Source organism: Schistocerca nitens, chromosome 7 (assembly GCF_023898315.1).
Source record: "Schistocerca nitens isolate TAMUIC-IGC-003100 chromosome 7, iqSchNite1.1, whole genome shotgun sequence".
Taxonomy (NCBI): Eukaryota; Metazoa; Arthropoda; class Insecta; order Orthoptera; family Acrididae; genus Schistocerca; species Schistocerca nitens.
Genome location: NC_064620.1, coordinates 560,417,639 through 560,442,784, shown reverse-complemented (window position 1 = coordinate 560,442,784; position 25,146 = coordinate 560,417,639). Strand labels below are relative to the sequence as shown.

Genomic DNA, 25,146 nt, shown 5'->3' with positions numbered 1-25,146 from the left:
CATTCTGGTTGACCCGCTCACCCATAATGATGTTTTAGATCGTCAGTCAGTTCATACAAAGAGAAGTATCTGCCGACCGGAAAGGAGACAGAAGGGTTTTGCGATACCAGTAAGTATAGATAATTTTGGTGTAGAAGATGTTGTGATACCGAAGGGTACTATTGTTGCCAGTGGACAGGAAATTTTTGAGGAAATAAGCGGAGCTAAGAAGCAGCGAGATAAAGATGAGAAAGGAAGGAGAGGAAAGAAATGTTCAGTTAGGGAAGTGCGATATGTCGCGTCGACGTTAAGGAGTCAGTTAGCAGAGAAGTTAGGTCATTTAAACAGTGAGGAGAAAAGGATGTTGCAGCCAGTATTAGAGGAATTTTCGTGGTTGTTTGAAGAGAGGCATTTTCTACCGGCTACGGATTTGGTTCAGCACGGAATTCCGACCGGAGAAGCTCGGCTTATTACGCCAGTAGTTCCACCCAAAAAAGCAAGAAAGAAGGTAATACAACCGCCTAGACAGCAACGTAGATATGCTCTAAGGTCAAACCACTATGATTTGCGTTCCAGGAGGTAGATCTGAGATGGTATGTAAACAGTTGGAAAAGTCCTGTATGCAGAAAGAGAATTAATTGACGGAAAGCACCGTAGTTACTATACCTTTAATTAAGTTTTGCATGTTAGTTATAAGTAGACATACGAATTGGCAACCATTGGTAACTGGTAATAGAATTTATGATGTCACATGTTAATGGAAGAGATTGAAGTAATGTAATCATTTTGTCCTCTGTCATTTAGTGTCTCCAGTAATGTTGTCGTAGCAGTCGAGTAGTAGAAACACAAATATTCTTAATCATGGAATTAAGGGGAAAGTTGTACTTGCCGATAGAATACGCTGAATTATGAATCAGTTGCTCTTGTATATGATAAATGGATTCACATTTCACCTGTTGCTTTAGGAATAGTGCACGAACACAGCTATTAAAGCTTTACTATAAAAACATGATCGTAATACGCCTTCATAACTGCCAGTAGATCAATGACTACATGCTGCCGTCTACCTTCCTTTGAAATACGCCATATTACATGTATGTTTTGCTAAATGATCACACAACGATAATAACAAGAATAAGTATGTCCAAGTTAAACAATAACTAGGTTACTCTAAAGTAAAAGGAGTCTTCCTCAAGTGCTATTTTATTGTTTTCATGATGCGATGTTGAACAGACAACAAGGTAAGTTTTTTGGTACCACGTATTTCTGTATATCAAATACCACGGAAGGAGTCGCGTAAATACCGCCGCTGTTGTCTACAGCTGTTCACATGCGGCGAGTCCCGCCCCTCCCTGTCAGCTGGCGACGCGGCCCCCTTCCCTTCCCTCTCACCGGCCTGCCGAGAGAGCGGTCATTGCAGTTCCCACGTCCCCACCCGCCGCCTCTGTCTTTGGCGCGTACAGTATCTGCACCTTTCCCCTCGCCCCTCCTCTCCTCCCACCATTCGCCCTGCACGCCACGTGCGTCAACCACGCAACACCTTCGTACATTCGTACGTTGTCAGCTTAAACAGTAAACCTAAAGTGATAGTTATAGAAATAAAATCACCAGCTTAATATTGCCCTACAGATTTTATTAGTCTAATCTAAAGACGGGAATCTATGTGTATTGTCTATTTGAATTTCAGTATGGAACAAAAATCGTGAGAGAGAACTTTTCCTGGTACGCATTGTCTAAACCATCAGGATTAGTAAACGTTGGAATTTCAGATCGATCTCCGGCTATGTTGTATCACCACCATGGTTAATAAACGGATCTATATGGCGTCAAGAAGGCCGGCACTTGCCGCTATATCTGTCCTGTAAACGACCGCTATGTGGGAAACGCGTTAGCCAAGGAGTTGGGTTTGGAATGCCATCGCAAAATACAGTTTATCTGGAAGCCTAACACCTGCCAGTTACCTAAATTTTAGAAGAACAGAGTGTTTAAATAAAATAATTGGAACCCGATAGTTTTGTGACCTCTAGCGATTTAAGTTATTAGAGTCCCTTAGAAAAGAACATCCTCCATGCATAACTGTCGTGGACAACATAAGATAACTCTGGAAGGAAATTTTGTGACTGTACCGAGAGGTTAACTCCACGCGTAGCAAGAGGACGGACCGAGCGTGAACGCGTTATGCCGCCGAGCCAGTGAAACCGGACGCAGCCGTACTGTCGGCTGTGCTGTCAGCAACTCACAATCTCACGAGCGCGACGCGTGTCGCACCTTAGCACCTCAAGCTGCACTGAATCTCAACACAGGAATTCTTAACCATTGTATAACGAACGCTATGAATAACTTTATGCACATTTTCAATAGTCAGGAACTTACTTTGCTCCCTACACACTTTTTATATGACAAATGAACTCTAATTTTATTAAAAACCAAAGCACCGGCAGGTAAGTCATATCGACGTCTTCCGAGATGCAACTAGCTTCGTCGAGCCGCCAATATTGATTATATGGAAGCAGGTAGGTGAGAGAATTAACAAAAGGAACAACAATCATATCCTTGAACGATTGACTGGGTGACTGATAATCACAAATATTTGCAAAAACAAATCAACGCAGGAAACGGTTTATCACATGTTTAATAATTATTGGTCTGTCCATTGAAGGAGACATAAAATCAGTTTTCATCAGACTCTTCTTAAAGGAAGTATTAACGTGACATCACACTATTCCACAGCATTACATACAACATTGCCATTACTTAATGACAGTTTTCTTGTGGGTAGAAGTACCAAAGACTATTAGTTGGTATGGAAATGCAAACGACAGCTTAAAGGAATACCAGGGGATGTTTACATTCATTTTGCTACGAAATGTAACTGGAGGATAGGGAAGTTTTGTTTGAAGGAAATATTATTTTGAACTTTTGCTTTTGTTGCGGTTTTGCCACGTCTTGTATCACTATGACGAGTTGCCAATTACTTATGTCTAATTACTTGTGTCCAATTACTTAAGTCGATGTATTATTTTACCATTATTCATTTTGTCCATGTCTCATTTATGCTTTAATCAAATGTTTAGACAGTTTTAGCTAGAGTCTGCCAGCACCAGTAATTTAGTATTTGTATCAACCTAGTGTTTCCACGTGTCACTGTGCTACTAGATTGACGAGGATAATCATTTTGTAGGATTTAAAGTATGCTATAGTAAGTTCCCGAGTACTGTTTAATAATAATGATGTCTTAGGTAATTTGTTTTGGAAGGGTAATTTAGGATGTAACCATGCTTTATTTTCATTTGTATTTGAATGTTTATTTGGAGGGACATACCACATGCCTACCCCCGTGATAGATAACGTAAACAGAGTGAATCACACCCCCAGAACGAGCAAGTTTTGGCTATATACCTGGTCTGTTGGATGAACAAGAGAACCACACCCGCAAGGGCACGTACCTTTGACGCGGTTGGCTCCCGCGCGGACCCTTAGCTGTCTGTGCCGTTTCTTCACTTTTCAATTTCGCGGCATAGTCCATTCTTTAATCTTTCATGTCGAAGAAGAATTCACGAGAACAGTGTTCCGTGCTCTCTGACGTCAGCTGATCAGGCAACATCAGACGCGAACCGCGTCTAGCCCGCAGCTGAACTGCCAGTAAGCGGAAATCTCTGTTCAAAACCTTGAGCCTTCTTTGACACTGCTTTGCCGTTGTATTTTCCGAAGGAATACCGACTATTGAAGTAGTAGCATTTAACTGTATGACGTGTCCCAGGACACTGCGAGATAACCAATGATAGACGGAGTTTTAAGCAACCAGCTGGAGTTATAGAGACGGCGAGTTTAGTTGCAAAATGTTGAGAGGATGAAGACGGCGAATTTGGTCGCAAAGTAAAGTTAGTCGCAAGATGTTGAGAGGATAAAGACGGTGAATTTTGTCGCACAGTAAAGTTTTGATTCAAGTGAGAGAATTCGTGTTTTAGGAAGCAGTAAGTAGCAGCTATCTTGGGGTCGCAGAATTGTCATTTACAGTTAAGTAGGCGATAACGTCGTGTCGACGATGGCCGTGCACTATACCTTCATAAAGGAAAAGTCCTTCAGAAATTACGCTCAACTTAGTCTTTTCTAATTCAATTCCTTACGCTTTCTGATTCCACTACAGAAATCTCTAGATTCTCGTCGAGTTTTATTTCCCTCCTTTCATTAGCAACAGCATTGACATCCAACGACAAAATCTACGCCCAACTTGCACCAAACTGGTGTCATTTTTCTTGGTCAGTCTCCATATATGGTGTTCAGCAAATATATTGAGTTACGAGAAAATTCTTCTCAAAATGTGAATGTTATTACACTTGGATGGTTAGCCCAAGGAGGCAATTAACTTTTTTGTTTGTTATTGATATGGCATTTGCAACAATTTGATATGATACTTGTGTGCCTCATTTCTACATTTATGTAATTTTAAACAGAACCTACTGTAACAACGCGTCTAGCGTGATGACACGCGTAATCCCACTTCTATTTTGTTTGTCATCGGTGAATAAACCATATCGATTACGCATATCTATTTCCCTTTGGAGAGGGTGTAAAATACAGACAGCGCAATGAACAGCGTCGGTAAGCTTCATCGCTCTCTCTCGCTCTTACAACTGGCGCCTGTCCGCATCTCGTGGTCTTGCGGTAGCGTTCTCGCTTCGCGCGCAAGGGGTCCCGGGTTCGATTCCTGGCGGGGCCAGGGATTTTCTCTGCCTCGTGATGACTGGGTGTTGTGTGTCTTTCATCATCATTTCATCCCCATCGACACGCAAGTCGCCGAAGTGGCGTCAACTCGAAAGACTTGCACCAGGCAAACGGTGTACCCAACGGGAGGCCCTAGCCACACGGCATTTTTTTTTTTCTTTTGCTTCGCTTCTCAGCTGCCGCGTGCAGCTCTGACGCGGCGCTGCCCTTGGAAGTCATCTGCCGCGCGCCTTTCTGACGTAGCCCGAGATTCGGCCTCGCAGTCAGCTGCCGCTATGGCGTAGCGTCCGCGCAGATCTTTAGCAAACGGATCCTGTTGGAACACCATTAATAACCTTTCATGCCACTACGGCTTACTTAGTATTCGCGCCCCTTTAATTACGTTTATTATACCTGGGAGCTTATTCATGATTCCCTGCTTTATCTAATAAATCAAATAATCACCCCCTATCGTCAATTGATGACTTGCTACAACATTAAAAAGGACAAATTTCTTACGATCGCCTGTTGGCACACTTAAATGAATGGCAAACAGCCACAAACTAAACTAAGCAACTACGCAGAAAACCCTGTCAGGCATGTGCCCTCCTTTAGTTTTAAGAGTGCAATTTTGATATCAACTAATGTGGAAAAACTAGTGTAGTGTAGTGAAGTGTTCCCTTAGTGATAACTCCCTTTCTAAATATGTTTGGAGCGTTGAATCTCCCCTCTTACCCCCCCTGCGCTGAGTTGCAGTGCACGGACGTGGCCACGGCCACGCCCCATTCCCGCCGGCAGCCTGCGCGCTGCCCGCTGGGGATAACATAACACGCAACCTCGCGCCACTCGCCCGCGCAGTGACTCATCAGTGGTGATATGTTTACATTTTCAACTTATTTAAATAAAAGCAAAAAAAAAAGACATTTTTACTTCATCTTAGCAACAAGAACACTTGACATGTTTACCTAACTCTCACTGTTATGATCCGTTCTAATTTTGTTTTGATGCTTTATGATGTTTTGATGTTTTATGTTTTGATGTTTTATGATGTTTTGATGCTTTATGATGATTCTTGTATACACACAATATCGTCGACATGTGTAAGTCCCCTTGCGACCCTTAGGAGGTCTTTAGAGTCTCTATACCCTCCCATAGATTAAGACCCCTGCCGTCTTCCGTGAGGGCCATTCTTAATCAAGTGATGTTTACTTTGTTTTGCAAGCTAAAATTGTTTACATTTAAATGATAATTACATTGAGCGAATTCACATACGTTCTCCGCTCCCACGGAAGGGGGAAGGAATGTAAAGGATGAGCCAGACAGTAGGAGATTTTACTTTATTATATGAGCCTCCAAACGGTAGCTTCATTTTTCCATTGCGGCCAAGCCACGGCCGACAGTGTTAGCTGCCTGTAAATTCTTTCGTCCGACGGTCTAACAACAGGAAGTCAGCACCGACGAAGGTCACATTGATCACGCGCCTCTCATGTGCTTACGAGGTAACGCCGCCCCAGGCGTCGCTTAGCAGGCAACGCTCTGGAAAGTTCCATGCCGCCCGCACGGTTTGCTCCGTCCTGACCAATCAGGGTGGAGGAAGCCGCGTGGTGCGTCGAATATACCCGGCCGCCCGTCGCCGGGCCCTCTCTCTTGCATTCTTGCTCACCCGCGAGTCGGATGCGCGCCCTGTAGCATCGAACATCTCCCGCTTCTCCCGGTGCTGCGGCACTGTGGACTTAGTTTTGGCAGACAACAACTTTCGGGCCCGCATCTCGTGGTCGTGCGGTAGCGTTCTCGCTTCCCATGCCCGGGTTCCCGGGTTCGATTCCCGGCGGGGTCAGGGATTTTCTCTGCCTCGTGATGGCTGGGTGTTGTGTGCTGTCCTTAGGTTAGTTAGGTTTAAGTAGTTCTAAGTTCTAGGGGACTGATGACGATAGATGTTAAGTCCCATAGTGCTCAGAGCCATTTGAACCATTTTTGAACAACTTTCGGTAGCTTCGCGAACAATGTTCGCTAAATTATAAGCTCTGGCTCACCCTCACCTCCCTAGGCCTATGTATCCCCTTTCAACATGTTTTAGCCAATAAATGGCCTTTCTCTAAAAATTACCCTATTATTCCACAACGCCCATCGCCTGCCCATACCCGCCATCCTGTACACAGCGTTACTGGCACCACACATCCGTCAAAGTACAAAACGTTATAATACTTAGCCTTTCTTTTCAAAGTAAAGTGAAAGAAAATTAAATAAATCTAAAAAACAAAATTACATTGAGCGTTCATACATTTCACAATAATTCATTACTGAGTAGCATCTGAAGTCAAACTTTTAAGTTCATCAGTCACATCAGTTTTCTCTCTTGCCATGCAGGTCTCTGTGAGGCTATCATCCAGTTCACTAGCTGTGGTGGTCTTTGATTTCTGATAACTGTCTTAGTCGCTTCTTTTCAAACTATTATTTATACTACACTTTTAGTCTCTTTTTGCGTGAAAGATTTGTGGCGCTGGTGTTCTTTCTCGATATACTACTATTTAACCTTTGCACATTCATCCATGATTAATCTGATTAGTGTATTCTTTCAAAGCTGCAGTGGACACGTGGTTTACAACTCATTTTTGTTTTAGATTCCAAATGATTCTGATTGTAGTAGAAAATACCCGAGATGTATCATAACAACTATTTTTACTTTTCTGAAATAATTGAGGACATGGAATTATACATTTTTCTTCATATAGCAGAGTTCTAATAAAAGGGCTGGATGGACTTTATTGTAAAATGAGTATGAAATTTAAAGCATGATCTTAGCAATGACACATCGCACAAGTTTTCTTTCTACGAAATTGTTATAATGAAATATGATAAAAACTGCAAATACATTCATAAATATAGAACTATCGCAATCGATTCTGCTTATGATTGACAATGTGTATGGGAATCAGAAACATAAACGCAGGTAATGTGCTCGGAAAAAGTTACGTACTGGGGGCTCAAAATTTAAATTTTAGTATTAGTCTTGGAATTAGGAAGCCTGTTTCCACACTTTCGCAGAAAAACCATGTTATGAATTTTAACACCCGAAACTAAGCGAACAAATTTCATATAAGATATTCTGTAACTACAAACTAACATCAGTAGTTTATTATTTCCATGGCAGAAATAACAGCTGAAACAAAAGCACCTAAAATATGAGTGATAGGCACTGGTTTTTGTACAGAAAATGAAGCATTTACAGACAGTGTATTGTTGATAAGTAAAGTTTATGTGCATGTTCTCTGTGACATCAAAAAATTAGAAACATTTACTCTAATGCACCTATATATAAGTCTTCTGCTTTGCGACGGAAAAATTCGTGCTATTTCTTCGGGGCCATCTGTTTTCTAGATACTATGGAATGACATCTGGCGATTTGTATAATTTCCTCGAATGTTTAAAGGCTCTGTAAAACAGGTCAACACTCCATCCAACATGCAACCGAACTTGTACCGTTAATAATGGCTCGATGATACACGTGTACATACTACCGCGCGTTCTGGTTCAATTTATTGCGCAATGAACAACCGTTAGTTCTCTCGAATTCCGTCGGCATTATGTTGTGCAACGTATAGTGCCACTGTATAGATTGCGTTTGTGAACGTATGTTTACTATTTAATAAGAAGCTATATTTATTGTATATTTCATCCGAATTAGTATTTTTTGTGTATTTCCAATCTTCCCTACATTGTTACACATAAAATTTGATTGCTGTATTAAAGATAGGCCCAATTACACATCATGCTCCGATCTCAGGCGTAGCTCGCAGCGGCCCTGCTGATGATTTATAGATGTTTCACAAGCTTAAGCGAAACCATATGTAGCAACACTACGCATAATAAATATATAAAGATGGTGTCTGTTCTTTCCGACATGTTCCGAAAGAACAGATACCACCTGTGACCATTCAACTCTCTTAGAATGAAATGATAATTAAATCAAAACCCTAAGCTGTCGACAGGCGTTGATACACATCAACGGGAACAGTTGAAAATGTGTTCTCCGACTGGGACTCGAACCCGGGATCTCCTGCTTACATGGTAGACGCTCTACCCATCTGAGCCACCGAGGGCACAGAGAATAGTGCGACTGCAGGGGTGTATTCCTTGCACGCTCCCTTTGAGACCCACATTCCCAACTTAATGTCCACACACTAATGGGCAGGGGCACTATGAATGTGGTGTGTCGACATTAAGTTGGGAATGAGGGTCTCACTGCGAGAGTGCAAGGGATAAATCCCTGTAGTCGCACTATCCTCTGTGCCCTCCGTGGCTCAGATGGATAGAACGTCTGCCATATAAGCAGGAGATCCCGGGTTCGAGTCCCGATCGGGACACACATTTTCAACTGTCCCTGTTGGTGTATATCATCGCGTATCGACAGCTTAGGGTCTTGATATAATTATCATTTCACGTATAATAAAGTACTGTAGTGCTGAAAATAGTCTTTGTACTGACAAATGGCGTCCTCTCTTACTTGATCAAATAGAGTAGCAAGAAAGATTTGTCTGTTATTAAACGTAATTTAAGACAGAGTTGAAGTGCATAATTACTGTTCTCTAATTTGTTTGTCGAAAAAGGAAGAAACAAATGATGGAAAATTTCAAATAATATAAGTGTAGACGGGGAAATGCCATTTAAGTATGTATAGTCTGTAGAGCAGCTTCAGATGAAAATAAGCAAGATTTAAAAGAAGTATTGGAATTGGTTTAAAATTTGAGGATAAGGAGAAATATACAAAAAAATAATAAAAAAAGAGTAGTAGATAGAGTAGCACACTGCTTCACAGAAAGTGGGGTACAATAATTTAAGGAATTCTGCCTTCTGCGATGCTAGATTTCCACAATATGAAATTTTTCTTGAATAGATGATCAACACTGGAAACAGATATTTACATGCAACTGAGGAGGAAGTTTGTTAAGGTGTAGATATAGATTTCAAGAGTACTGATTGAAAAGGATTAACGCAAGATCCTAAGGTTAAGGCATACAGTTAACGATAATAAATTTATTCTAGAACAGGAACTAAGTATACGATAAAAGTTATTAAAATGATAGCAAAGTTAGTTGAACATACGCTAAGGTGCCCAGAAATAGTTATCTTGTCACTAAAAGGAGCAATAGTGGGGTGAAAGTTTCTGGAACGGAGGAACATCAGACTACGTCGAAATTACAGGGATGTTAGTTGTACTGGAAATTAAGAATGGTAAAAATTATCACGAAATAAAAAGTTGACATACGAAGTACGAAGCAAAGAAATAACACAAAAAGTCTAGGAAAACCTATCAAAAATAGAATGGATAATGTACCGGGACTTCCGTAATGGCATCCTTGAGCGAATCTGATACTCGAAGTAGCGAAAGACGGGCCAGAGCAGAAGAGCAAATAAATGGTTCAAATGGCTCTGAGCACTATGGGACTTAACATCTGAGGTCATCAGTCCCCTAGAACTTAGAACTACTTAAACCTAACTAACCTAAGGACATCACACACATCCATGCCCGAGGCAGAATTCGAACCTATGACCTAGCAGTCGCGCGGTTCCGGACTGCAGCGCCTAGAACCGCGTGGCCACCGCGGTCGGCAGCAAATAAAGAGTAAGTTTCTTAAAGTAGAGTATTAAGAACACTGCCGGTGGCAGGCACGTAGATATAACTTTAAAAAATTGTAACAGGAATAATCAAACTCGGAAATTGACAGCCAGATACATAATGGTACGGCTAACACAGACTATTTGACCATTCTGAGATGAAGAAGATAGTCCATACCTGTGATAAGTGTTATGACGATGCTTAAAGCTGTTCAATGGCAGTTGAAAGCACTAAAGTGACGCATGGAATGGGACTTCTATTGACCGTCCTTACGGCGGAACAGGCAACCGTAAAACTAGTTTTCCCGTCTGTCAACAGATGTCGCAGGCGACGCTACAATGCTAACTGACCCGTCCATGTCGCGGAATTGGCAACACTGTATCTTCGGTCACGTGAATGACGATGATTTGTGTTCAGCTAGAGCGCTGCGCGCGAATTGCATTCGTCACTCAGCTGACTGTAGACCGTGATTGGCTATGGTTTTTCCCTAGTTTTCAGTAGAAGAATGTAGATTAGCTCCTGTAAATCTACAAACCAAGTTTATTTCTACTGTAGGGATACTTCTCACAATCATATGCGAAATGAAATAAATGGAAATTAACACACAAATATTTCTCGTGAGTTACTGTTTAAATGCAGACTGTATTGCAGTCGCATAGGTTTTACACTCGCCTTCCATGCCGTCTATTTCCTCTTTGTTATACAGCTCTTCTGATACGGATTATGGTGGTAAAAAAGATCTCCACGTGCAGGTTAACACTAGAAAATTTTCAAAATCTTCTCAACGTCTTTGAAATATAATCCGTTAATTTACTGACAAATATTGCACTGAGCTGTGGGTTTCGCGTCCTAACATTACCGACATATTTTTTTCCTACGTCACTTTGTTTGCTTTGTCAAAACCAGCGGGCAAAATAATCTTATCTCAATATCAAAGATTTACATCGTAGCTGTAACTAGAAGTCTGCGCGGACAGGAAAAATGCCGCCGTCCGTATGTGCACCGCATCCACAAGATCATTATCCACATCTGCCAAGTTGCTTACCCGCATTCTGAGATATTAACGTTTTGTAAAGCAGTTTAACCCACCACTGCTCTGAAAAGAGACTTGTGCCTGGCCTGAATTTTTCTGCTGATGTCCGCACTCGGTTGTGATGCGAATTAAGGCTTGACATATTTCAGTGACAGTCATTTCAAATTTAAATTCTTTTACTTTGCATGTAACTTCTCGTAAATGATATAAGAGTGGCACAAAACGATGAATTTCGGATTGTTGTTGAAAGGGGGCTGGAAACACTGTAATATACAAATGAAAGCGTGTTTTTCGAGCATAGTTTGGAGTGTCAACTATGAAGAGCCACAGGTGGCAAACCATAATTATGTTAAAAATTTACTTTGTACAGTTTAAAGATAACCCGCAAATATTCGCAACAGACGTACGCTTTTATCTGCAACACAGTTACTACTACGGATATCCGCACTCGCGCAGACCTGTTACTGTAAAAAGTGTTGTTTTCGAGTGAAAGCTGTGTGAGGAATATTAGCGCAGAGATAAAAAAAAATTAAAATATGCAGCGTCTATTGTTTGCATGCTATGCTCGTTCTCTTCTATTCTCTTCCCTTCATTCCAGTATAAACACTTGTTCACACGCATAAACGAATGGCAGTGAACATTGGCGAATTATCTATGAATACTCATTTGCAGCAGTGTAAACGAGGTTTTACACTCTTTCACTTCGTTCGCTCTAGTATATACCAGGATTTAGAGGGACCGATGACCTAGAAGTTAGATGGTGGCTATTATTCATTTATTTCACTGTTGCGATTTCAGCTCTAGAGCCATTTTAAAGTACCAAGGAAAAGGTAAGGTAATGCTTCTTAAATTGTTCACCAAATGTTACCACACTATGCTTTGCATTTTGTTATCCGTATCTTACATTGGTTTCAGTTTTCACATTGAACACAAAAATGCCTCTACAGCCAAAATTACGACAGTGAAGTAAATAAACAGTTTAAAAAAGTCCAAATCGCAGCAAAGATTTCATTTAAAAATTATATGATATGATTCTTGTACAGGAAGGGCTACCACGTTATATCAGAATATAAGATCGACAAAATTTACATAGGATCTAATGCTTAGGGCTCTTTATTAATTCTTACTCGTAACTAATTTATTTATTTACCTGAATTTAAAATCCACTCCACTTTATCTTTGACGGGAAATCTGAACATATTTAGTTCAGGATTTGTCCGTCTACTCCTTTCACAGTTGATATACTTGCAAGCCTTCGGCATGACGACTCGATCCACTACAACCGGTATGTCAGAAACAGCTGTACTTCACAGACGCCAAATAGTGGAAAGCTGCACGCGTTAGGCCGATGTTGCCACATATTTCACAGAACGGAGTGCCATCTAGTGGTTGATTCCACAAGTAAGGGTGTGACGCTGTTGCTGCCTGGTGGCCGTTCCCTGACAAGGGTTGCCTGCTAGACCATGCGATAGGGCAATTGTTTCTTATGTGATCTGGGGTCATACTTTTCTCAGGGCTATGAGGCGTATTTAGTGTGTCTTCCGACTCGGAAGTAGTACTAAATCACGAAACAACGCCGGTCATAGGGAGAATTATTGGCACTTCTGTATAATTTCTCCGTGCTTACATGTAAACGACAACAGTGTCCCGTTCCCGCATCTGCTGCCGATGTTGGCAGCTCCGAACATAGCCGTTAGCCGGCGAAACGCACACTTGGTTTCGTCGAATAAGTGAGCCTGAACATAACACAGATAACATGCGCTGCACTTAGAGGATAGAGCTCACTGTTCGCGAAAGGTCTCGTCCGGCGTCATGCGGTCACACGAAACGAGACGTCACCAGGCCGCTACGGCTGCTTCCTGTGAAAGGGTCGATTATCGACTGCAATTCGGAATCCGTGGTATATTTCACTACCAAATGAGATTTTAAGGATCTCGTAAATTCCGTGCACCATTTAGCGAGGAAAATGTATCAAACGCGCCCATTACGCTGTTGTTAAGTGAACTAACTCAAGGCGTGGTTTACCGTCGTTTCCGGACAGACGTGCAAGTCCAATACAAAGGGCTCCCTTGTCGTAAACGACAAGACAAAATTAATGTCAATAACGCAAGAATTTGATCCAAACATTTCTGTCCACTTACTGTAAAGGGGAGTTTCAAATTGAGCTGTTGGGTGGACATACTAGTTAGTTGCTAAAGCCGTTTGCAGTTTCTGCTTGTAAGGAATGGTAAAAAATTTGATAGTGGAAGGTAGCAAAACACAAGATAATCTCGTAAAAGAAAGAGAACTTCCTTTTCATGTGCTTTTGTGCCGCATGGACGCAGGGTCCGCTTGATTATTTACTGATTTGACCGTACGAAAAATTTCTCAACCGCTATTGAAAGTCTGTTTGAGCGAAACCGAAATTGCCTAGTCGATTAATGTGGAATTCCCTTTTGATCCGATGGTTTTCATTAATTATCAAGGAACTGAAAACTGAAGAAAGGATTGACTGTCGCAATGAACAGCGTTACTATACCAGTAACTGTTTCTGTGAAGAATATCCGAACACAAATACTGTATTCCAAAACGCACAAGAAGAAAAAGTGAGGTATAATTAAGGGTTGGAGAAACACAGGTCAAATTCGGCGACAGCACATGTGCGGTGAAACTGAGAGGATATAGCAAATATTCGTAGAGGAACACTTGTGCTTTCAAAGTTATATGTTCATCTGAGAAGGTAGTTCTATCTCGTACATGTTGGTTAGTGCCTTAGATATGAACGAAACTTTGAAATGAGTATTCAGTTCATTTAGAGCCAGGTCAGGAATTTTTATACAGTTTGAGGCAACGGTTGCTCTCATCTTTGATGGAATGAACATCGTGAATTAACGATTCAAATAACGCGAATAGGGCTGTGACGTCCGAATCAAACGACGCAGGCAACAACATATTTGTGAACAAACATTATACTGCGCTACGGAAACCAACAGAATGGAAACACTGTTTCACCTACAAGAAGCGCGGACACATACGTGCATAATGTAACGAGTAGCGACACTCTCTTCACCGACGTTGAAGGCACAGCGATAGGACGCTGGACTCGCATGCGAGAGGACCGCGTTTCATGTCTCCGTCCGGCCAATCGTATTTTTGACTGTCGTGGTTTCCCTGAATCACTTAAGGCGAAGGCTGGGACAATTTCTTCGGAAAGATATCGGCCGATTTCCCTCCCCCTCCCGACGCCGTCCTTCTCTAACCGAGCCTGTGCTACATATTCAGTGATGTTCTCGTCGACAGGGCCTTAAATTCCAACCACCTTTCTTACACACCACCCACCGTTTCGTTTTGCATGTTAATCATTCCGAGGCACGACGCAACTATCAGGGGCGATTCTAGAAAAGGGGGGAGGGGGGGGCTAATGGCAGGGCGGTTCAAATGGCTCTGAGTACTATGGGACTTAACTGCTGTCGTCATCAGTCCCCTAGAACTTAGAACTACTTAAACCTAACTAACCTAAGGACATCACACTCGTCCAAGCCCGAGGCAGGATTCGAACCTGCGACCGTAGCGGTCACGCGGTTCCAGACTGTAGCGCCTAGAACCGCATGGCTACTACGGCCGGCGGCAGGCGGGATAAGGTGGTTTGGGGGAATGGAATATCGCTAAACAAAAGGAGAGTTGGGGTCCGCCACCGACAAACTGGTAAAATTTGGTGTTGCTTAAAGTAGTTTTTGGTAACTGTTTTGGAGTTCAGGGTAAAAACGTGTTTACAGAATGTGTGTGCCGGGGAAATAATACGATTTGACAAGTCTGGGATCAGCAATTTAAGTGTTGGTAGGCATACCCGGCATATTTAGCTTTCTTGATTATTGAAAGTGGTACTCATACATTAATATACATACAATGTATATTAATAAATAATTACTCGTCCATTTTAAGTTAAATGATATTTACTGGTTTAGATAGTAAGCTATTTGCCGCTCTTATTCTCTTGATAAAATGAGTTTGAAATACATTGCAACCTATATTGGTACATAATTATAAAAAACAATGATTGAATCTGTTGAAGTAATATATTCGCTGATTTCTGAAGTAATTTTATCCAGTGTAATATGATACTCCATTGGGGGGGGGGGGGCTGTAGCCCCCTTAGCCCCCCCACCCTGCGCCAATCCACCATCCCTGGCAACTATTACGACTTTCGTTTCATCATTATTCTACCTGCAATGTGCTACTCGCAAACTAACAGCACAAGTATGTTGAAAACTTTGCGATTTCCCTACAACAGAATTTAATCATATGAAAACCTTGAACTAAATGATATATAACCGTATATTACAAGCAATGACAGGCTCGCTAAGTAAACACCAATCAGAAAATCGGAGAGAAGTGTAACAAATAGTTTTAGGGGACAAAACGTATGCCAGTGCTGAAAGGTCAGCTCCATCTGTAAATATACGTCGCACTGAAAGAAGTGGTGAACATGGAAAGACGTGATCACAAAAACTAACGAATGAAAATGAAACAAGATAATATAAGTAACAATTCATTTCATTCACTGATTGACAGTGATTCGAAATAGGTTACAAGGCCAAAATGAGACCTTAGTATCATAATATCTTATTTTAGAGAATGGCAAGTGTACTAAATAATGCCGTATTGTTTTCGCCAGATCATAATAGCCACCAGCGGAAAAACGGTCCTTAACGGACAATAAAAAAGGCGGTTATGCTTTAAAAGACTGACTGAGGAGTGGGTACCAGCTGCTTCATTCTTCGTTCCTCAGAATGTTTAAAAATTATCCCAAAAATGTTGGAATGCAAACATACTCGCACTCTTAACATACAGCTCACCTCTCACTATTATAAGCTCTCCTAACTGTAAATCGCTCACATCCACTAGTCCGTCGCTCATACCCCTACACCTGCCCATTCTCACTCACAGATTCAGCCCAACTTAATGTCATTATCTCTTTGTGTCTCTCTGTCACTGTCTCCTATCCCACAACACAGTCTCTTTCGCTCTGTCCTACTACTATTCTCTGTCACTGTCTCCCTCTTGCTCCGGCTTACTGTTGCTGTCTCATTCATTCCTTCCCAAAGCTCCTGTCTCTTCTCACTGTCACTATTTCTCCCTTCTCCGTTGTTATGGCCATAGTATCTTTCACTCATTATCATTGGCTTTCAACCACTAACACTTTGTCCTTCTCTTTATTCTTCTCCCACCGGTACTGTCTCCTTCACTCTTTTCCCAGCACTGTTCTTTCGCTGTCAACTATATCCCTCTCTTTCTCTGACACTGACGCTGTCGCCTTCACTCTTTCTATGCCACAACAACGTCTACCATCTTCCAGTACTTACTACTTTTGTGCCTCTTTCCCACTGCCTCTCTCTCTCTCTCTCTCTCTCTCTCTGCAGAAAATAGCGCGAATGCGTTCCAGCACCAAATTTTTTGGAAAAATTCTTAAAAGTGCTGAGAAATGTCAACTGAGACAGCTGACACCTCACTTTTCAGTCAGAGTATTTTAAACAGGAATATATTCGAATTTTTTGTGCTCCGATTGGAACATTTTTCCGCTGGTTCCCATCTTTTCCCTGCCACAGCAGGGCATGTCACTCATGTGAAAAGAACAGTAAGGTCCAGTGAAATTTTGATAGCCTACTTACATTACATTGGAACAACACAAAACAAATTTTACACCTCAAACCGGATTTTAAAGGCACAAAAACTTTGCATGTACCGCAGTACTAGAACATGGGGTTTCCAGAATCCTTCTGATGATAAGGAGACACTTCACAAAATATTTCTCTGAACTACGTTACTTCATAAACTACGCATTTGCCTCACACCGGATTTTGTGTGTGTAGGTAGCATAACTTCGAATCTCTGTATCTCGGAAATGAATAAAGATATCAACAAAATTTTCAAGGTTATTCGAGATCGGAACTTTGGTAACATAGTATAAAAATTACTCCTATTTTCTGCGTATAGCCGTCCTGGAAACTCTGGCTCGGTTTTGGTGCAAAAAAAAAATGATAAAAAGACTTTTTTGTGGGTTTTCTAAAGAACCGCCTAAGAACTAATAAAGTTTATGAAAGCGGAAAGGTGGCACTTCTAGATAAATAACTAGAGAAAATACCGTTAAAATATGAGCAATTGGCTGTGGTTATTTATTATTTAGATTTCCCTGACACAGGTTTTTGTGTATTTTACGTATAGAAGTTGGGTAACTTCGAACCTCTGCATTTCGAAAGTGAATATATATATCAAGAAATTTGGGTCTTAGGAATACACGGTAAAAATTTGAGCCATTTGCTGTGCATAGCCGTCTTGGAACGCGCTGCTCGGTTTTGTTACGAACACTTGGTAAAAAAAAAAGAAAAAACCTTTTTTTTGGGGCGCTTTTGTAAGGAACCGCCCATTAACTAATGGTGCTTCTATAAGCCCCTTAAGGCCGACCCTACACCACATGAAATGCGAAACGAATCTGATGTGTTGACAGAAGGTGCCGACACAGTGTGTTTGAGGGGGCCGAAATGCACGCTATAAGCGCACGAAGGATGGCGTGAGGTCTGAAACAGGATACGTAATGAATGCTATAAAGAAAAGTACGTAGCTCCTGGAATACTTAACTTTAATCCATCCTTGTGGTACATCGCTTTTGACGATACAAGTGAGACTCTTTATATACAAGCTATGTTACTAATGGCGCCTTGCTAGGTCGTAGCCATTGACTTAGCTGAAGGCTATTCTAACTATCTGCTCTGCAAATGAGCGAGGCTTCGTCAGTGTGCATCGTTAGCGACGTTGTCCGTACAACTCGGCGAGTGCTAGTCAGTCTCTCGGGACCTGCCGTGTGGTGGCGCTCGGTCCGCGATCACTGACAGTGGCGACACGCGGGTCCGACATGTACTAATGGACCGCGGCCGATTTAAAGCTACCACCTAGCAAGTGTGGTGTCTGGCGGTGACACCACAGAATCAACCGATTTGCTCCATTTGCCTACTCAAAAGGAAATGAGTAAATATTCGTGCTTCTACCCTGTACTAAGGCTATCCTTCTGTTTGGGTCTAAACCAAAGGCTATCCAAAGCAGTTGACCGTATGTTTTTATTGGTAATAGGAAACGAAGTATGAGCTCCGGAAGAATCCTGTTTTTAGGTGCGGAGTTTTGGAACACATTACGTAGCGCATGCTGTCTCATTCCTACCGATTGTAATCAATGTTTATATTGTTACATTGTTAAAAGGCAGGTGAAACCAGTGGCGAGGTTTCACATATGCCATGCTATCTACAAAGTGCAGTAGGCCCTCATCTGGTAGGAGTAATGTTGACTTTTAGCACGTTTTGAATCAGCTATCGCGTAGGAAGTGCTCATGCGCTATTGGTAAGATTATTCAGTCGATACAGATGTAACCAATAAACAATTGGTGTGAGCTTTGATTGAAATGATCTTTGTAGTTAAAAAGGAGAGTGTTATTGGCTGAAGATATCATACGAAACGTCAACGATGAGTGTTAAATAATAGACCGATAAATTACAAAGAATAGTATGTTTCTAAGGCTAGTCATGAGTAAACGTTAGTCTTTCGTTGATAAACAGCTTCTGCGTTTAATTATTGTTTACTACCGCTTCGTATGAGGGTTTTTAAACTTGGCGAACAGAAAATGACCAATTTGGTGTTTTTGTTGTGTCTACTATTTACCGAGTTACACACGCTTCTGTATTTAAAAATCATTATTCAAACCAATATAAAACTCAGTTCGCATTCGCTAGAGGCTTCAGTCAACAGTTCAACTTGTCTTTCGCTTGGAGCGCTGCTATCGCAGTGGGTTACTGAATTTATTATTAACCACAGTCCAACTGCGGTATAAACTCAGCCCTAGTTAGGATAGTTCTGGTCTTGGTACGAATGTCGATACTTTTGTTTCGATAGAAATGGTATAAGTACAGGCAAGAAGTATTCAAGAATTTTATAACTGTTGTTGCCACCTTGACAAGGTGTAGTATTGTAAATTTCTGGTTTTATTATACCAAGGTCATCTTTCTCATTTCTCAGAAGCCCTGTTATTTTGGTACCGTACGTGGACAAAACACAGATTCAGTTGATCTTGGCAGAATTGGATCTCGTATATGACAGGGAAGCAACTGTCTTTGCTTCATCTTGCTCTTCTTCTCTAGCATGTGCCAGAGCGCTGGTTGGAAAGCCTTCTGACCGTATTTGAACGTATATCCATTTTTGCAGAATACTGAGAGTTGATGCTCTCTTTCTGATGTTAGACAATGTTGGTATGGAAAGGTGTGTGCGCTTAGAACTCCATTCTTCTGCATTGGGTGATGGTAGCCACTAGCTTTGCAGGAATAAAACCATTGTGTGTTGGTTCACGATACACACTGTGGTCAAACAAACCCATCTGTTCTACTTTTGATCACTGCATCCAGATATGGCAACTGACCATCCTTTTCCCGTTCCATGGTGAACCACATAGTTGAATGACGTTACTTAAGATGTTCCAAAAAGTCAGTGATCCACTCCCTACAAAGAGGCCAGATCACAAATGAATCCTTCACGAACTGAACAAGCATGTTGGGTTGTATCTAGCCATCTCTAAACTTGCCCCTCAGATTTCTCTATGAGCAGATTGGCAACCGCTGGGGACAAGGTGCTGCCTACAACCAATACTTTTGTTTATTCATACATGCCAATGGCCTTGTCATATTGATCACCCCATTTACCATCTGATGAACAAAGGTAAGCAACGTTGGCTGTACCTACTACTTGGATGGGCAAATCACGTTCCCTTGGTTTTAAGGACATGCAGGTCATCGTAGTGGAGTCCAATTCAATTACTTGTACCAGACAGTGGTGGCACACTACATTTTTTTTTATTGGCCCCCAAGCAGATAATATGTTGCAGTATATGCCTAAACAGGTCCATCAGTACGTTTTCAAATTTATCTACAATCAGTTACAGTCAGTCTGTCCTCTTGTTTTCTGTTCCGTTTGTCAGTCAAATGCTTTTCCGTAGAAGGCTACACTCCAGACCAACACACACACACACACACACACACACACACACACACACACACACACACACACACACACACACTATATTTCATAACATAGTGTATTAGATATTGACTAATGTTGCTTTTCAACTAAGCTTTTCTTCACTGCGGGTTGCAAGTGACTTGAGTGAATCTTGCTGCAGTAATTATGATTTGGTATAAAATTGGGGGTGACCATGTCATGTCCATAATTTGTTGGTGTAACTATAAGGGCTATTCAGAAAGTAAGGAACGATAGGTCACGAAATGGAAACCACAGTGAAAATCAAAACTGTTTTATTTGCAACAGTTAGCTATAACCTTCAAGCTACTTATTTCCATAGTCGCCGATCCGACTTAGACGTTTGTCATAGCATGGTACCAACTTTCCAGTGCCCTCGTTATAGAAGGCAGCTTCCAGTGCTTTCCTCCAATTCTCTACGCTGGCCTACAGCTCATTGTCTGTGCCAAAATGTTGTCTTCGTAGCTAGCGGTTTATATGAGCAGAGATGAAATTCAGAGGGAGACAATTACAGGCTGTATTGTGGGTAGTAAAACATTTCCAATTGAAAAAGATGAAGGAGCATCTTCATTGCCCCTGCAGAATGTGGCTGAGAATTGTCTTGAAGAAGAAAATGCACGACAGTTATGTAATGTTGGCTGCATAGCTTCGGGCGAAATTTCTCACCAGGCCCTCGCACTTGGCGGGAGACACCATTGTTCTAGGTATCTTTATGTGCTCCCTGTGCGCTCAGAACTAAAAAGAACGATGTAACACTATCGGCGTGAATACTAGAGACACTGCCCAACACACCTGTCCAAAATTTCTTTGGATTTTGACTGTGGTTTCCATTTCATGACCGATCGTTCCTTACTTTCCAAATAACCCTCGTATAAGTTGTAGATAACTTTTGGGGCTAACTCTAACATTCAGGTAACTTCTGTTAGGAACTTTGACTTACGCGAAGAGATTATGATTTATGAGATGCTTCTGTGAGTAATGTGGATACACCGATTCCCATGAGATCACCGAAGTTAAGTGCTGTCGGGCGTGGTCGTCACTTGGATTGGTGACCATCCAGGCCTCCATGCTCTGTTGCCATTTTTCGTGGTGCACTCAGCCTCGTGTTGCCAGTTGAGGAGCTACTCAACTGAATAGTAGCGGCTTCAGTCAAGAATACCATCTTACGACCGGGCGAGTGGTGAGCTGACACCACACCCCTTCTATCCGCATCCTCCACCGAGGATGACACGGTGGTCGGATGGTCCCGGTAGGCCACTCGTGGCCTGAAGATGGAGTGCTTTTTCTGTGAGTAACAATGGATGCATATTGCAACTATTATTTTCATGTGAATTGCAGGAGTGACTACAATTTCTGGGAAAATTGCAGGATTAACTACGATTTGCAGATAACTTATAGGTCTAAGAACAACTTCAACAAATTCATAGAATTAATTATGAATTGCAAGTAATTTATTGGAATGACTACATCTTAAAAACAAAAATTATGAGTAATTTTATTTGTGAGCTACTTGCAGGTGTAAATACAGCATGTGAGCAGCTACTAAGACTAAATAAGACTTACGTGTACCTTTTTCACATAGCTATGACTTGTGACTAACTTATACCGAGCGAGGTGGCGCAGTGGTTAGACACTGGACTCGCATTCGGGAGGACGACGGTTCAATCCCGCGTCCGGTCATCCTGATTTAGGTTTTCCGTGATTTCCCTAAATCACTACAGGCAAATGCCGGGATGGTTCCTCTGAAAGGGCACGGCCGACTTCCTTCCCTAATCCAATGAGACCGATGACCACACTGTCTGGTCTCCTTCCCCAAAAACCCAACCAACTTTGTGACTAACTTAAACAAATAACTATGTTTTGCAAGTAATTTGTGTAACTATGACTTGCCACTAACTTGCAGGAGTTACATTATGCACAGAAGCCAGGAGCTAAATGAAGCAGAGCATGTTAAATTCTTAGAAATGCAATTGGACAGAAACCTATCATGGTCCTCACACATAGAGTATCTAAAAAATAAACTAAACAGCCTGGCATTTGCTATGCAATATTAGCCAATGTCGCTAGTATAGGCACAAAAAAAGTAGTATACCATAGTTACTTTGAGTCAGTAGTGAGACATGGTACTGTCTTCTGCTAGCAACATGACAAAAATATTAACTTTGCAGAAAAAAATTATCAGAAACATATGCTGTGCAAAGCCAAGAGAATCTTGTCAGCCATTATTAAGAGATCTTAAGATACTAACAGTTCCCTCACTGTATCTGAATGAAATAATTCTTTTCACATATAATAACCCTAAACTCTTTTTGTCAAATAATTTCCAGCATAGTTATGAAACTAGAAACAAAGAAAGCTTCATGCTGCCTACACACAGGCTTAATCTTTTTTGCACAGACTCCACACTATATGGGAGTGAAAGTATACAGTAAACTGAAAGACACAAATTTTAGAAAGGTCCAAACTGAGGCAGTAAAAAGAGAATTGTATAGCACCCTGGTGCAGAAATGTTATAACTCTGTTGATGAATTTTTTAATGATCTGACCATCTGAGCAGGATAAAAACAACAATAATAAATAATATTCAGATTTTATTGTGATTATATAAAAAAAATATTGTATTCCATGTACAATTTATCAACATTATAAGCTGACGGGTCTCCTGTACATAAAAATCAATGATTTAATTTGTATATTATGAGACAGTAAAATTCTGATTCCGATTCTGATTACTAAGAACTGTAACAGTTCTGAAGAGGTAAACTATGAGATGAGAGTAGCCATGACTTGCAAGAAACCTGTGGGTGTAACTATGAATTACTAATAACCTGTGGGATAACTATGACATGTGAGTAACCTGTGGGAGTAGCTATAAACTGCTAGTTATCTGTGGGAGTGATTATGACTTGGGAGTAACCTGTGCCAGTAGGTATGACTTGTGAGCAAGCTGCAGCAGTAGCCACGACTTGCGAGTAGCCTGTGGAACTAACTATGTTTTTCGAGTAATCATGTGGGAGTCACTATGACTTGCAAGTAAGTTTTGGATGTAGCTATGACTTGCAAGTAGACTGTGGGAGTAACTATGACTTACAAGTAACCTGCGGGAATATCTATGACATGTGAGAAAACTGTGGGAGCATCTATTACTTTTGAGTAACCTTTGGGAAATACTATGGCATTCAAGTATCTTGTGGTAGTAACTATGACTTGTAAGTAACCTCAGGAGTAACAATAACTTGCGAGTAACCTGTAGGTGTAACTATGACATGCAAGCAACCTGTGGGAGAAAATATGACTTGTGGGTATACGGCAGGGTTACTATAACTTGCTTGTAATCTGCAGGGATAACCGTGGCTTCTGAGTAACCTGCGGGATTAACTATGACTTGTAAGTAAACTGCAGGAATAACTAAACTGTGTGAGTAAATATTGTGGTGTCACCGCTAGATACCACACTTGCTAGGTGGTAGCTTTAAATCGGCCGCGGTCCATTAGTACATGTCGGACCCGCGTGTCGCCACTGTGTGATCGCAGACCGAGCGCCACCACACGGCAGGTCTAGAGAGACGTACGAGCACTCGCCCCAGTTGTACGGACGACATTGCTAGCGACTACACGTACGAAGCCTTTCTCTCAATTGCCGAGAGACAGTTAGAATAGCCTTCAGCTAAGTCTATGGCTACGACCTAGCAAGGCGCCATTAACCCTATCTGGAGAGAGTCTCACTTGTATTATCAAGAGAAATGTACCACAATGAATTAAAGTTAAGTATACGAGAAGCTCCGTTCTTTTCTTTATAGCTTTCATCACGTATCCTGTTTCAGACTTCCCGCCAGTCGGCGTGTGTGTACGCATGCCTTTCGGTTACCCGTCACTGTGGACTGGCTGCCTTGTCAGTCCACTACATTGGCGACGAGTGTCAGCGTGTTCTTTCTAATTTGCACTAATTTGCTTGTGTCATGGCTTCGCCACAATCTCCAGATGTACTGTCCGAATTTTATCGCTTGCAGAATCAGCAGACGCAGGCGTTATTGGATGCCCTTGGACAGCTCGTCCAGGGTCAACGTGCGCTGCACAACGATGCGGCCGCCGCCGCTTCATCGCTACCGCATCCACAACCCGCAGTTGCACCACCGTTCCGTGCTTTTCGTCCGGACGACGAAAGCTGGACGGAGTGGTCGCGACAATTTGGATTTCATCTCGCCGCCTACAGAATTCAAGGTAATGAGCGGCAGCCGTTTTTGCTTTCGTGTGTAGGTGTGTCCACCTACCGTGTGATAGTGAAATTGTTTCCCCAACGCGACATAGCAACTCTGTCATACGAAGAAATTTTGTCTGCTTTAGATGCCTATTTCAAGGAAACAGTCAATGTCGTTGCTAAAAGGTATACGTTCTTTCGTACAAAACGTATGGCCGGTCAAACTAATCGGGAGTGGGTTGCTACTTTGCAAGGCCTTACTAGGGATTGTGCGTTTGAATGTGAATGTGGACTCCCGTATTCAGATACTATGGTGCGTGATGCAATTGCACTGAACGTTTCAGATGTTCGTATACGGGAACAGATTTTGAAACTACACTCCTGGAAATAGAAATAAGAACACCGTGAATTCATTGTCCCAGGAAGGGGAAACTTTATTGACACATTCCTGGGGTCAGATACATCACATGATCACACTGACAGAACCACAGGAACATAGACACAGGCAACAGAGCATGCACAATGTCGGCACTAGTACAGTGTATATCCACCTTTCGCAGCAATG

General features: G+C 41.8%; 1 protein-coding gene across 2 annotated transcripts in view; it reads right to left on the bottom strand.

Annotated features, from left to right (window-relative positions):
* LOC126194893 (uncharacterized) overlaps positions 1-12,637 on the bottom strand; it is a 67,184-nt gene extending 54,547 nt beyond the window's left edge. The window contains exon 1 of one of the 2 annotated variants that reach the window (XM_049933244.1): positions 12,484-12,637. The gene's annotated coding sequence lies outside the window, so the exon portion shown is untranslated. Of the gene's footprint in view, positions 1-10,477; positions 10,634-12,483 lie in introns of those variants that run through there. The other variant, XM_049933243.1, reaches the window with a different exon arrangement.
* Between the last annotated feature and the right edge of the window lie 12,509 nt (positions 12,638-25,146).